The sequence below is a fragment of the Gymnogyps californianus genome, chromosome 13, assembly GCF_018139145.2.
Source record: "Gymnogyps californianus isolate 813 chromosome 13, ASM1813914v2, whole genome shotgun sequence".
Lineage (NCBI taxonomy): Eukaryota > Metazoa > Chordata > Aves > Accipitriformes > Cathartidae > Gymnogyps > Gymnogyps californianus.
In genome coordinates, this window is record NC_059483.1 from 23,401,003 (window position 1) to 23,416,791 (window position 15,789).

A 15,789-nucleotide genomic window follows, 5' to 3' on the forward strand; every position below is an offset into this window, starting at 1 on the left:
CTGAAGTAAATTGCACCAAGTAAATATTTGCGAGCTGAGAGAATAGCATTTATTGCATGTGAATCCCGATCAGGTAGGAGGTACTGGGAGGCTCTCGTGTAACTTCTAAGGATGAAGTTGAGATTTCAACCAACCCATCTACTGCACATTGGCTGATATTGAGGCTCATGAAGAAAGATGACCTTGAATTTCTGAACTGAGGACAAACAGGAAAGGAGATCCATAAAGCAGACCTGCAGTGAGGGTTTCCGAGGCGTTCCCTGAGCACACTGACCCTTCATCCCTCCTACTGCCACCATAAAATGCACTGGAGGTGGGAGAACGCTATGGATGGTGCTTCAGAAACACAAACTCTATTTGCAATTACTTTGGGGTTTTTTTGGTATCAGGTGAAGTGTTCTTTCACATTTACTTGAATTACCTCAGGCTTAATCCTATGTTGTCTACTTCATCCCAGTTCTCTCTGCAACAGGAAGAAATCAGCATTGAGCTCTCAAACTAGGATAACTGAGGAATAAAAATAAACCTCAGGAGAGTGGGGTGCGGGGAGAAAAAACCTCTGGGCCAGCAAGTGTGAATCAGCATGAATTACAGCCCCAGGTGACAGCGTTCAGTTGTCTCTTTGGTAGTTAAAGTTCTGAGATAGTAGGATTATAGAGGAAGATAGTGTGAATGGGTATAAGGCAGGCTGAGATACTTATAGAAAGAGGAAGACTAAAATACTAGAAAATTAAGAAGTGTTTTAAGAGAGAACCACAAAATAGATCTATCTTTTCTGCCAAAAATGGCATTCATACCTTATTAGGTAGCTGGATGCTAGTTTAGGAGGAGAAGGAAAAAATGCAACCTTTTCCTAATTAAAAAATACCATGTATGGTATGTGGGGGGCTGATCTCTCATGACTTCTAGTGCACAACCTCTTCCTAGACCCCCTCCCTTGCTCACCTCAATGCTGTGACCCCGGCACCCATGGCCAGGGGCTGCCACCCCCTCCTCGCCCAGCTCCACTGGCCCAGCTGGTGGTGAAGCCATGAGCAGCTCGTGCAGGGACCTCGCTCGGACCAGCTGGCAGATTTGGGCTGCTGGGCCACTGCCAACCAGCCCTGCTGACAGTGGCCCTGTCGTTTCAAGTTTGTGCTTGAGCGGAGCATTGCAGGATGAAGCACGGCTAGGTCTGCCCCCCTGCATGCAAGGTTTGGAAGGAAACCTGCCCGAGGTGCAGCAGTCACCACAGTTGTGTTTCCCTGTCATTATTTGTCTTCCTTCCAATATCTAAAAGCATGTCCATCCTGAGATTGGACAGCAAGATGAAGGGAACCACTTGTGCTGGGATGGGCCCTCTTGGCACTTCTCATTTTAACTAGGCCAGTAATTACAAGTGGGTGTGTGCTAAAAACTGCTTGTGGCATGAATTTGTGAGCAAAGGGTGCAAGGAAAACCAAAGCCTGCCCCAATGACATGGAGGAGTGTATTCAGACTAATTGTTTGCAGACTCTGAAATAAACAGTAGCCAAAAGTATTGAATCTCCAGGCACTGGACTGCCAGATGCAGCCTGGCTTTCTGTTTCCAAAGCTCTTGCTTTCAGTGGATGCAGCATTAGGCCTGTATCGAGTGCTTTGAATAGTCCCACTTGAGGAATTTGAGCACGGATCAGGAAGGCTGATCTAGCCTGCCAGCCTAGGCATGTAGGCAGCAGCTGAATTTTCAGTATCCAGACTTGCCCTACCCAGGAGCATACTTTTGGGGTCAGTGTTGATGGTTTGGTGTTTGTGTCGAGATGATCTCTCTGGACATGTTGCTGCATGACTGTTGCTTGCCTGTTTGTGTTTTGGGAACTGCTGTGGGTCAGACCACTGCTGCTTGTTTTCCAGCTGGCTGGGCTTCAGTGTGCCTCTCAAAGCTGCGGGCTCTGAATTTGGAGCATTCTTTGCGAGAATCCCCGTGGTGAGCCCAAGCCCTCCTCACCGCAGACCTTCTTCCATTCATCATGTGCATCTCCTTGCTAAAATGGGGATATTAACCAAAGGTCATGAGCTCCTGATTAGCAATACTTTTGTGTCAGGCTTTTATGGTGCTGTTTTGGTCCTTAACTCTTACAGAGTATTTTAAGTGGTAGCTGTATATTGAACCAGGAGCTCATCGTCTTTAGTTACAGAAAATAGTTGTGCTGGTTTTGGCTGGGATAGTTAATTTTCTTCATAGTAGCTAATATAAAGATGTCTTAAAGATGTGAAGATCTGTGAAGTGGTGCAAGCACAAGCCTGGTATGCAGAATGCCAAGCTTCAGCGCCATGCTTTACTAAAAACTGTCTGCATAACCTGTCATAGTCAGATGTATGCAGCTTTTTAAGAGCCTAAACAACTTACAGAAATGCTCAGGTCTCAAGGTCTTTTCTTTTTAAACTCCAGTACCTGCCAATCTAGTAATTGGAGATGTTTGAGAAGGCGGCTCTCTGTCTTCCCAAGTTACCCATAAAATGAAGATAACAGCTCCTCACTTCAGTGTGATCTTACAGATAAGGCTATGAATCACCGGGGACCATGGCAAGCAGGTACAATGTGCAGTACAAGGTGGGACAAACATGTATGTTCCTTCAGATCTTGCTAGTCTTGCCTTCACTAAATACACCCTGAAGAGCAAGGTCTTTTTCCTAGCATCTGGTGCGATGATGTGGTGTAGTCAGATTTCCCATCCGCTGATCGTGCATTTTATACACTGAGTTCTTTTTGCTGCAGCACAAGGACTATTACTCATGCAGTTAGCTGGAGCAGGTTTTTATAAGGAAATTCATTGTGTTAAGTGTTGGCACCAAGAGGAGGTGCAGAGAATGTTTGAAGAAAAAGTGAAACAGGATGAAACATTCACACCTGGCTGGGGAATGTATATTGGTGGTATCGGTGTCCCATCCTGCCCTGGAGGAGCGCAGCACTGCTGGCACTGGTATAAGCCCAAAAGGCAGTGTCTGCGTGGGACAGGTTTTCCACAGTGACACTGAACACAGACTAGGGTTTTCAAATATCCTTACCTTCATGGGATTTAGTTACCAAGATAGTTTAAATCTTAAATATTGAAATAATTCAACTGGAGTTGAGCACCTAACCTATGATGGCATCAAAATATTTTTGGAAACCCATCCTGTGTACCTGTTTTGTAGAGGTAAACATAATCATTTGTGAAAAGTTAGCTCCATCCATGGTTTGCAACAAGAACGTTTGGTCTCAATTCTGAAATTAAAACATGCTGGAGACAAACTGTGGAAATAAGATGGGAGTTTTCTTGTACAAATTAATTAACCACTTGAAAAGACAAGGCTGTTGGGCTCACCAGGTTTCTCAAGGGGACTGCATTTGCTGGTTATTTATAGTATGTATCTGAGAGTCGTTTTTTTTGTATGCATGTTTGATACTTCTTCAGAAAACAGAATTTAAATGAGACTTCTTTGCAGCAGTGTTTGTAGTATTCTAATCGATCACTGAGGAATTAAAACGGACCCTGAATATAGCTCCTTGTTAGGGAAAGGCAAATATAAGTAGTAATTTCTGATCCAAATTTTGTGAGACAATAACCTTTTGAACAGTTTCAAATATGTAGGCCAAATAAACGTAGCTTTCTAGCATATGCTTACTCATGAAAGGATTTGTAATTTCATTACCCCGGGCCTCACAGTGAGCAATGTCTCTTACCTCTTAGGGATTCTTAGGTAACAAGCCAGCAGCAATTGGAATTTTATAAAGATCCCCTTATGTGTGAGCAGGTTTTATGTTTTATTGACTATTCCCAGTCTGTCTGTGCTGTGCCTGAGATGACCAATTCTCTTCCAAAGCCACCAAAAAGCCCTAAACCGCCATCCCAAAGCACTGGTGGTGTTGGCGCTAAGCCAAAGTCTGGGGGGGGGGAAGTAATTGTGCTATCTTTAGGACCAGCAAACCTCCACTGCACGTTTTCCTCTTTCCTGCCCTTGCCTGGGGGCCAGGGAGCTGCAGTGCCCCCCTGGAGCCACTTGTTTTGGCTCTGACACTACATGTGGAGTGGCTGTGACTCACCGAGCACGTTGCAGTGAATGAATTTGTAAGCAGCAACATTACAGAGCCTCTGGGTCTGCAATTGTTCACTGCCTGGTGGAGTTACTGGGTTTTACTCTGTCACTGGGACGCCCTGATGGTGATGGAGTACCTCATTAGGTGGTAGCAGTTGCTAACGCGGGTGCTCTGGGGTGTTACAGGGAGGCAGCCGCTCCCGGCAGCCAGCCTGGGGAGCACGGGGGTCTCGGGCTAATGGGGGTGCGTGGGCAGCATGCTGAGGCTACGCATGCACAGCTGCCTTGCCTGCCCCTCTACAGCCTGGTCATGCTGTGTGCAGTTCTGGCTGCAACTTATTCAACCCCTTCATACACCAAAAAAGGAGCAATTTAGAAAAACACACAGAATAATAATTCCTCCTCCCTTGTTGCTGTGAGTGCTGGTTGCCTTTGTGTTGCTGTTGTGAACTGCAGGGATGCTGATTGCATTCAAAAGGGCTCAGAGTTGTTTGACCGTAGTTTTGAATTACCAAGTATTAAAATAAATGTTTATGGCTCCAACAACTCTGGGTTTAAAACCTTTTAACAGTTGCATGAAAGGGGAGGATTTGCATCAGTAACTTTTAAAAGATGTTATGAAAGTTGATGCTCTTGTGAACTGTTGCTCTGTGTATAATATACATCTTAAAAATAATGAAAATCATCAAATGAAACCTCGTAGCCTTACTGTTACCATTCATAGGGCAAGTTATTGCTTGCATCTCCAGTGATCAGTACTGCGCAAGTAAAAGGTTTGCATACAGTGTTGTATGCCTTTCCGCAAAGGTTATTTGAATTGGGCATATGAGTATGTCTCAAGGATAAGTAAGGTAAGTAAGTGCTTAGGATAAGCTTTATTTTGTATGAGGTCACTATGTAGAAATTTTCTTTCAAGAAGAATTTGCATCTTCTGTCCTGTGTTAGCCATCTGTGCTTCACCTTTACCTTCCCTGCTTTTTTTGGCTGTCACTGGACCTCATTGTGGATTTTCCCCCTCCTCGTTTGCTGTGTGTCTCCTCCTCCCCTTCCCATAGCCCTCGAGGAGCCAACTTTTGTGGCTTTGAATTAAGGAAATGTTTCCTTTCACCTGAAGTCAGCACTCCGGGGCACGCTGATAGCTGCAGGTTGGAGGTGGAGTGGCAGCCCCTGACTACTGCAATGGCTGTGGGCGGCTGCAGCCCAGCACGGGGTCTTTGTGGCCCAGCACAGGGACTTTGCAGCCTGGTGTGGGCCACCAGGCATTGGGGACCGGTACAGGAACTCTTCTGGGAGAGCTGCAGGAAAGAAATGGAGGAAGACGTGCCTCCAGTGGTGTTAGGGAAGTCAACAGGTTACCTAAACCCAAATAAACTGAAAAGGCAAGTAAGTGCTCGGTAGAGGATCATCAGTGAGCACTGTTGAAAAGGAACAGAAGAGTACCAGATGGGAACAAATGGCATTTGCCATGGATATCATAGTCCAAGAAACTTTAAGCCAATTTTACGCAATATATTCTGGTCTTAGTATGTCACCACGATGCTTTTGGTGTATTTTTTTGAGTAATAAGCTCAATAGCACCGTGTGAGGGCTACAGTCTGGCATTGAGCTGTAATAGCACTCACCTCCTCCTTATATTCATTGTGAGCAACAACATCAGCTGTGTTTGGAGCAGGGGAGCTGGAGTTTGACTGGAGCTGGCTCATATGCAGGGAACAGAATTGAGAAGAAAATGAATGAGCTCTTGCAACAAGAACGTCTGGCTATACTTCAGTTTCCTTTTCTTCTCACCTCTCACTACTTGTATGTTAGTTTCTGTCCGAGTTTTGAAAGACATTGTATATGCTACTTACTGGAATCTTTTCAGAGCACAAGTTAAATTGATTAATATTAGTTATACATTGTGTATGAAGTGAAGCATCAAAAGTGCTTCTTGTATTCGTATTCTGATTGAGACATCCTACAGGGACGTAGGAAACATATTTTGCTGTCAGTGGCTTGTAACATAGAATTTATTATACTTAATACCAAACCTACTGTGTGCCGATTAGCACATGGTACATGCAAAAGAAATTCCAGAAACACAAACCTTGCTTCAGTGGGGAACAGATTTTCCTGAAAAGCAAACACTGAACTGAAAAGCATGTCATCTTCTCCAGCTAGCTTAGTGGCAAAAGCGGATAGCCTTGTGTGCCTGATACAGGCATTGTGTTTTGGGAGGACGGGTTTTGTAGAAGACTCATGTTCAAACTTGTCTAGTTTGTCATTAAAAAAGTAAAATTCATTACTGAAAATACATCTTTTTAATGAAAATGGAACTTACTATATATAATGATCATTTCTTATGACTCTTTCCATAAGGTTAAAGAGCTCTTTTGCATTGAACAAGCAGAATGGGAAACTTTCAGCTAGTTTAATGGTATTAAAGGAGTCTTTTTTCTTTTTTTTTTTTTTAATAATGATTCTGAGAAATCACTAGGAGGAGGACTTTTAGATAAGAGTATTAAGTCAATCCATTATCTGCTTGGTGGCATGGAAAGCCTTACACCCACCCAACAGCTCTGCCAAATGCTGTCAGTATTTGGCTATCAAGCTTTCAGTTGATGGCTATTTCTCTCTAAAGCTCAAGTAGACCCAACTGTAATTCTTCAGCTACCTCTATAAAACATCTTGTTTATGGCCTATAAGCAGCTGAAGATTAGTATAGTTCTCTCTCTTATCCAAGAATTCTTCCTCTGCAATGTGCATTAATTTTCCTCGTGTTGGAATTGCCTTGCATGAAACTACTAGTAGTTTTCATTTCCAGATTCAAAACTACAGTATTTTAGCCAAATGATTTTGTAAGAGATTTACTCTGAGGAACTGTTTTCATTGAAGATAACATACACTTAAGTAATGTCTCGTGTAATAATGATGAAATTTGTACTTTTACTGGTTCTGGATCAAAGTTGATAAGCATTGTCTTAACTCATGGCATTGAAATCAAAAGAAAAGTATAGTAAACATCAGCGATGACTAGTTTTTACATTAGAAGGGTACATAAATGTTTAATTTCAATCAGCTTGGACTGACTGCAGTCACAAGCAAATTGTGTTTTTGCTTGTATCTTTAAGTTAAGTGGAAGAAAAATATGGAGACTTTCCAAAATCTTGTGCACTGGTCTCGGAAGTTTCGGTTGTTGCATTAAACTAATGAATGTGCTTTACATATGTTCTTGAAATACGGACTTTTGCCTTGCTTGGCCTATGGCCCTGGGAAGCGATTTTCCTGGTAGTGTGTGCACTCTTTCTCCTTTGTATGTGGCCCTGCGGACAAGAGGGGCAGGTTTGTACTGTGGCGTGACCGAGAATCTGTTGTGGGACAGGCAGGGACTCTCACTGTCTTGGTATTAGGTGAAACTAACCAATTTAGATGGAAAAATAGGGGTTTTTTTCCTAGTCATTTCTACTGAAAACTACTGGTTTTCTTATTCTTGATTAATTTAACCAACCAGTTCAAATGAATAGGAGCTTTTGGAGTCAACCAGTTACATTTGCTTTTCAGTGTGAATGATTTGGTATGCTGAAAAATTCTGGCATGTGGCAGAGAGGCCAGCTTAGGCTTACTTGTTATGCTCACACTCCTGTACTAAGGTTAAATGAGTTTAACAGTTTGGGGCTGAAACTAAGCATCCTTTAACTTTCAGTCCTGAGTCCCCATTCTCACTTTGGTGAGTGCCGACCTTGCAGAATGCCAGCACAGTCTGGCAGAGCAAGCAGCTGGTGTGTAAGGTAACGTCAGTGACTTCAAAGGTGGAACGCTTCATCAGCGCTGCTGTTTGTCTGCACTCCTTTAAACTATGGGATCTGATCTTTATTAGGTAATATGAAAGTCCCATTTTGGTATGGTGAACAGCTTTACACAGTCTTGAAATCTGACCCTGATATTTCAGCAAGATTGCTCACTGTTATTCAGCATTTAAATCGAGTCAGTAACAATTCTTGAAAAAAACCTTTGAAGGTCAAATCCTGTCCTGTCAATGCCATATTAACCCCATTAGTTTCAGTAAGGTATACACTCATTTTAGCCATATTGCTTCCTCCTACATTACTTTAAAATGGTAAAGGGCAACTGTTAAGCATTAGAAATTCTAAAAATTAAATGCTATCTTTAAGAAAGAACTCCTTACATCTCACATGAACATACAACAGTTGGTCTCACTTCACAAGCCTTTCTTTGCAGTCACAAAAAACTTATGTTTGTCTGTTATATTTTTCGGTCAGACTCAAATTCCTCTCCCAGATCTTACAGTTAATTTATAGTAAACGAATACGTCACAAAACATATGATCATTATACAAATACATTATTATAGCCATTTGTCTTCTTGTTTTGTAAATTCCACAGATTGAATATCTGGGTAATGGATGTTTATGGAGATGCAGCCAATAGCACTGACTGAGCCCACGGCATGACACGGTGCTGAGGGTCATGAATGAGCCCCTCTTCCCATGACGGGCAGGAAGGGGCTTGATGCCTGCTGATCCAGCATGACAAACCACATTCATTTAGAAAAAAAGAGCTGGTGTTGATCGATGAATATGCTTCCCCCATCCATGCCTGTATAGTAGAACTGAGATTCACGCTGCTGTGTTTCAAATGTGACACAGAAAAGTCCAGACTCCCCCAGGGAGTTAATCATGCACCTGACCATAAGTATCTGGATTATGGTCAGTTTTGTAGATGAATATAGCTCTGTCTTTCAGATATTAGAGAGAGACCAATTAATTATTTTGCTGCTCTATAAACCCAGAGTAATTACACTATCTCCTAAATATGTTAATAAGAGAATTGTCCTTGTACTGCCTTCATACTAGGTCAGAATACTGCTGTTCTTGGAGCAAATCTTGGCTTACTTTGGTGCAATTGCAACACAGGTAGGCCCTGGTACTAGCGAAGAAATCTTCACAGCACTTTCATATTTTATATTCTTCAATGGCAAGGAACAAAAATATATATATGCTGCAAGATTAAGGAATTAGTCCACTTCCTGGAAGGCCAGAGGACCACACTGCTGAAATGGTGATTGATTCTATTCTCAGACATGAACTAGAGAGGTTTTCTAAACCCGACTTGATTGTTTTGGCTGGCTGTTTGCTGCCACCTTGCTGAGATTTTTCTTTTGCTGCTTGAATCTGCTCCAGACCCTTCAGAACCTGAAAATTGCCAAAGCTGATGACAAATAAGAAGGAGCAAGTGTTGGTGCAGTGCAAGGAGAATGCAAGTTAGCAACGGGTGTTAAGAGGACCGATATTTCTGGCGTCGTAGCTCGTGGCACACTCAGTACTGTCGGTATGTGTTGCCCTATCTGTGCATTCTCCCAAGAATGGAAAGCAACTTATCTGCTTCCCTAACCTGTCTCCTTCTCTCTGCTGCTCTGGTAGTGCTAGTGGTACAGTGTAGGTTTGTTCAGCAGTGCCTTTCATGGGACTGAAAAGGTAAAGTTCAGGCTTTATCTATGCCCTATCTTGATCTAATTAGAAGACACCACATGTGGGCTCCTGCGGACCAGTTTCAGGGCTTGTCTGTGCATGCAGCTGGTGGAGAGTAAGGAGACGGCTGTACCCGCGTGCATAGATGTGCAGGCTGAGCTATAGTACAGAATTTAAAGTTGGTGTTCATTACAGAAGTTACACACAGAGAGCATGCAGGATGAATGCGTAAATAACAGCCAACACTGATGTACAAATTGTGTGTGACTCTGTTGAGTATCAAATGCCCTAAAAAAGGTGCAAAGTAACTTCCAGCTGTGTGCTGGGGAGCTGTGTGATAAGACTGGAAAATGCCTTTATCTTGTTTGCCCTCTTCTTTTCTTATTCCCTGGTAGTAACTTTCAAACTGCTGAGCAACTTTTAACTACTTGTGTATACTTAAAAAAACCACCTCAGTCTGACACTAAAATACTTCCTAACATGTTCTCTGAATCAGTCTGTCAAGCAGGGGAGAGTTCAGTTCTGCAGTAGTGATGGCTGTTGCCACAATTTATGTAACTGAAAACAGAAGTTTTGTAAGCAGGAGTTTATAAGTGGCAAAATGACTCCACAGGTTTGCATGGCGCTGTACGAATGCTTGCTAGCTCAATGTAAAGACTTAGCATATAGACAGATGGAAACTTTATTCATGTCCCTTAAAAGTGTAGTGATGCAGAGAGCCCCATGGGTTTGGTAGCTGGAGGTCAAGCCATACTGCAAGGTATCCCTAGTGAAACAGGGAGCCTTTGCTTGAGTAACTGAGTTGAGCCCCAAGGCTCAGAAAATCCTCAAAGTAATGCAAAGTAGGTCCTGGTTTGCAAAACCAACACAACACAGCAAATGCATTTCTAACTGTAGCTTGATAACAAGAATACGTAAACAGACTTCACCTGGTTTCACATTTAACTGCAACATTTCTCGCAGCTCAGACTTGCCTGGCTTTTTCTTCCATAACTGCCAGTTATGCAAATTGATTAATTTGACAAATTTCTGCCTTTTGTAGCAAGTCATGTTCAGAACAAGGAAGAGTGAAAATCTAGTTTGTGGCAAAGTTGCTCGTCAAGTGTTGTGCCACACATGCCTGTAAGGGAGACTAATAAACGCTTTCCAGCATGGAAATGTATGCCTTGGACATCACCTACAAAATTAAGGAAGGAATGCCAAATCCTACAACATGTTTCAAATCATCTGATATTTGAGGTTATTTGTAAGGTTCCATCTCCTGGAGTGATGTGGCTGCCCAAAACCATCACCTTTCATTTAGAAGATTAAAAAAAAAAAATGTAGGAGCGCCACACAGTCTTCCTTAAAGAGAAAAACTAGATCTCAAGTGTTTAAAAACAAACCCCACCCCACCTTGTAAATAGATAGCAAATTAAAAGAATTCAAACATGTACGTGTTTCTGCTCAGCCCCTGTTGCAGTCCTTCCCCAGCCATCATGCTCTGTGGGCGGTGGGGGCTGTGGCGGCAGGGCCATGGTGGGGTGGCCGTGAGCTTGGGGGCTGTGAGCCGTCTTTCCAAGCACCTCTCCTTGTGTGCACCTGGAGCACGTTCATAGGAAGGTCACTGCAGCAAGGAGGAACCGAAGAGGAGCCAGGCAAATTTGGAGTATGAGAGCCAAATTAAGGCATTTCTCTTGCTGAGACCCACAGAAATCACTCAAGAGGGGAAAATGGAGCCTTGCTGAAATTTTCAGCAAGGGAAGGGAGATTAGCAGACAGGTATGTCCTACGTTGTTGCACACTATGAGCTGTTAGAGGAGCGGGTGATGGGGTGGGCTTGGTATTTTTTCTATTTTACTTTCAACCTGGAGGCGGCTAAATAGGAATGGTTTAAAATAGTATTGTAGTTGCCATAGATACTTGTCTAAATTGAAAATAGAGGTCTGGACCAAGCTTTTAGTCTGTCCGCCAAAGCAAAACTTGGACCTGAGTGATGAAACCTGAGTGGGTTTGAGGAGTCATGCCGAAGCTTGCGTTGCCACAGTCAGTGATTCAGCTGCGCCGCAGAGGATGTGGATGTGTTTGACGTCACTGTGCAGCTCCAGCAAGGGTTCACATGGGCCTGGAGACTCTGGGAAGGGAAAAATCCTTCATGCTTCAAACGTTTTCCTCCTTTTTTTGCCCCAGGAGGTCTGTAGAGCTCAGAAAAAATGCCATGGAATGCTGCTTTCCTGGGACTGGGTTTGATTTTTATTTTTTAAATGTTACTGTGCAACAAAGCAGCAGCAAATTTAAAGTCGTTCAGCTGGATAAAAGCATCCTATTAAGGTAAATTTAGTTTATTTGTCCCAGGAATGTGTGGCAAATGTGTGTCTAATTACAGATAAGGCAACTAAGCTTTTCATCTTCTTTCAGTGAAAAAGAATCTGCAAATAAAGTGGAAAATGTTTTGGTGAAACGTATGAAGGTCTTTTCAAGGACTTGGTTATCACAAATGAGCCCCACTTAAAGGAACTGGAAACGTTTCGCCCTATCCTTCTGCTTTGTGTGTGGCATTGGATGTATTGGGACAATTTCAGCTGACACTGGAAATCCTTCACTTTGAGATAAAAATCTGTCATTCTGCCTTCGGAGATTTCTAGTTTCATCGCTCCATTTTTAGATGGGGAGGGCAAATCAGTACTGGTCTGGTGAAGATGATGGAGATGCACAGAATACATCAGTTGAGTCTGGCCTGAAAAGTGCATACTTAACAGCGTGTCATATTTCCTCTCCAATTTCTTGCTCAGTAGGTGGTAGAGAATTAGTGCTTAATTACTTGCAGGCTATGGACAACAACCAGCCCCCTTAAACTGTTTACATTTCTGGATAAGGCTGGAGCTAAATGTTCTTTGTGGTTCAGTCTCTCTCAAAATCTATGGAAGACTTTATAGTGCTTGTTTATCTTTTATACCATATACTGGGATAAATGTTTGTTCCCAGCGAGCTTTTATCTATTAAAAAAAACCCCATTCATCCACATCTATATCACATTATGTATGATAAATCCGATTTATGCCATTCAGCTTCCCAGCTTGTGAAGAGGCACAGTCTGTCATTCAAGAGGCTTGTGCAATTGTGGGAGTTCATAACTGAGCAGAAGATCAGATCCAAGTCTTAAAGGTGGAGCTGGAGTTCTAGACTTGCTTGGATACAAGGAATTACATCTAGCAAACATCACTTGAATAAAACATTAATTTCCCATTAAAAAACATTATGTTGCTCTGATAATTGTTCCTGTTTTGAGTAATCCTCATTTCCTGCATATCTCTGGTGACTCATCACAGCAGAGTTCTCATCCATTCTGCTTTGCAGATGCTCTCAAGCTGTCTATTCCCAATCTGACTCAGCTTCTTTATCAGCAGGATCTTCTCTCGTTGATATTGTGCTGTGAAAATGTATGCCTCGCTAAGGACTTTATTCTCCTTCCAGCTTAAAAATTACTGGCACTGCTGGCTACACTTTTAAATTTAACTCAAGTTTTAAGAAAGTTTTAGGTTAAAAATTCACATTTCATGTTTTCAGGTTGTCTCAAGTCTTGAATCTGCAGCTGAGAAGCCCAGATTGCAAAAATATGTGCCTCTGAGTCCTTATCTCTATCTATAATGGGAACAAATCTTTCTTCCTTTCAGATTTTCTGCGAGTGGTTTGCCAGTATAATAAATTCCCAATGGGATCTGTGCATCCTATAGCTTCAATTAAACTTTACTTCAAGGGGTTAAAAGAGATGGGTGGTGCATGGGTCTGTATGGAGTTCTGTGCCTGTCAGCTATCACCTTTGTAACAAGGGTTGAGATTCTGTTACTGAAGTTTATAGGTAAATATAAAGTTTTAAGAAAGCTAATTGGTGGACGATGTACTAAGCAACAAAACCACAGGATTCAAAGAAATCCTTGTTGAATATACAGCTTAGAGGGCTACAGTACTCTGAAGTGTTATATACCTCCATGCAGTATGTTCTAGCACACTTAAATTCGGAGCCCTCAGAGCTGTGGTACAGCTGCGGGCAAGTCTCACGTGATGTTTTTATTGCTAGTGTGACGTGTTTGTCAGCTTTGGGGTGTACAGCAGAACCTTTTATGACTCTCACTTTGCAATTTGGGCTAAAGGAGTGGAGGGTGCCGGTGTCATAAGGGTACAACTCCTGTTAGAATTACCTGGCTGTAAATACACATTTAAGACTTACCTCTGCCGTTAGTTTAAGGCTACAGTAAATTTTTGATCCTGAAGCAACACCAAAAGTTTCCGACAGGAGTCCTGTGGGTGATGAGGGTGTGTGCGAGGAGCAGGTGAAGACTCTTGCACAGATGAGTCTTTCCTTCTTTTCTCAGTATTTCCTCTGCATGTTGGTCTGGGTTACTGGTCAGGAGGTTCATTGTCCAACTCATTAGTAGCATTGAGTTGTACAGGTAAGCTTTCTTTTCCTTTTTTAAGTGACCCTCATCCTCCTATGAGCAAAATGGAACCTGATGTTTAATATACAGTGCATTGCAGTGAATAAATAATGTTATGCTTTTCTAGGGCTTTCGTTACTTAAGTTATACACTCTGAATTGGCACTGCCGTTGTACTACTTGGAGTTACCCCCTTGTCACTTGTACTGCAAGATGTACATGCGATTCATGATAGCAGATCATCTTTACTTTTAATTGAATTTTCCACTCTTTGTATTATTGGCAGTTATTTAAGCTTCTTAGGTCATATTTGGGTAAAGGTTTTCTTTCCATACTGAAAACAGGTTCTAGTATTAAAAGTTGCACACTGACAATAGCTTTCACTCAATGAATGATGATAGAGAGAGGAGTTTTGGGATAGTGCCATGCTTCATATGGTTCTTTAGATATATCTGTCATTTGAGGTGGTTACCTCAGCTGTCAGTCTGTTAAGATTACATAAAGTTTTTAAATTATCTCCTCTTTGTATGGCCAAAAAATGATTCAGTCCTCTTGTGTATTGTCTTACCTCAAGCTCTTGGTATTTATTATGCATACAATCAAGAAATTAAGAGTCTGAGGCTTGCAAAGATTTATTTAGTAGCATTTAATAGCTATCTGTTTGCTAGTAATTTCGTTCAATAGAATGAGGAATTTATTTTTTAATTGTCTTTTTATAAGCAGATAAGCAGGTTTCTCTATCACTCTAAAACTTTGGGTTGTCACTTCTTTAGGGCTGCGTTTTTACAAATGGAAATTGTTATCTCTTGGATAGATAGCAGGCTGTTGTAGTTTCTATGCGTTTTAATGGAGCTTGATTTTAAATACCCCCATTAGCTAAAAGAAGAATAAGAAACTTTCTCTTTTACTTTAGAGATATTTATTTTACTGTATATTTGATACTTGATGGAATTGGTACAGCTAGAACGAACCCCTAAATGATTCCCAATTCTGTGAATATCTGCATGTTATTTTTGTCATTGCTTTTGCCATTTGCAGAAACAGTCATGTAAGAATATTTAAGAATGTCTCTATTTTTGAAGGAGTTACATTTATCATAATGATTTTGAACTTGTTCATCACTAGACCTGTACTTACGACTTGAGCAGCAGTCTGTGGTCCAAGAAAGCCTCTTGCACAGCAGAGCTCCAGTGCAGTGCGAATCCGCCTGGTCCTGCAGCGTCACCAGTGAAATGTCACCATGTCGCGATCAAAAAGAACACTTGAAAGTGTGTTGAGAGAAATATGAAATAAGTAAATATGGTGTTGCTTTGCTAAGTGATGTGAAAGTTTCGTGGCTGCACCGCATCTGTGCCCAAGTAAAGAAGGGTTTACGCAGGGTTGGCTCCACTGATGTGCAAGGCTGACTCTGCCCTGGGCTTCTTCCAGTCTGAGAGAGGTTTGATACAAAATCCTACCACTGGGAAGAGAGGAGAGGATGGCTTGCGGCATTGTAATACCTGTTTTGGGGAGGGCCAAGGCAGACAGAGATATTTCCTATGTGATAAGGATTTCTGTGACTGAAACAGAGGAGAAGCAACGTGGTGTGTCTGTGTGGAAAACAAAAATAGTTTTAGTTAACTAATGAACTAGCTGTGATTTAACTTAATGCTGCTGAAACAATTCATATGTGCAGTTGAAGTTTTCTGAAAGGAAGGAAGGGAACTGAACTGAATTGCAAGGGGTGAATTCGGCGCCTGGGCGCTCGGTGCCTGACCTCACCAAGCAGTAAATCAGTGTCTGGCGCTTGCAGGTTCTGCTGCAGATCCAGAGTATCATCTCCATTCTGGCCAAACCAGTTTAGTTCAACCATTCCTGTCGTCAGAGCTTG

General features: G+C 42.1%; 1 protein-coding gene across 5 annotated transcripts in view; it reads left to right on the forward strand.

The window, feature by feature from the left end:
- Nucleotides 1-15,789, forward strand: part of FBLN2 (fibulin 2) — a 117,988-nt gene that overhangs the window by 43,392 nt on the left and 58,807 nt on the right. The window lies entirely within an intron of this gene.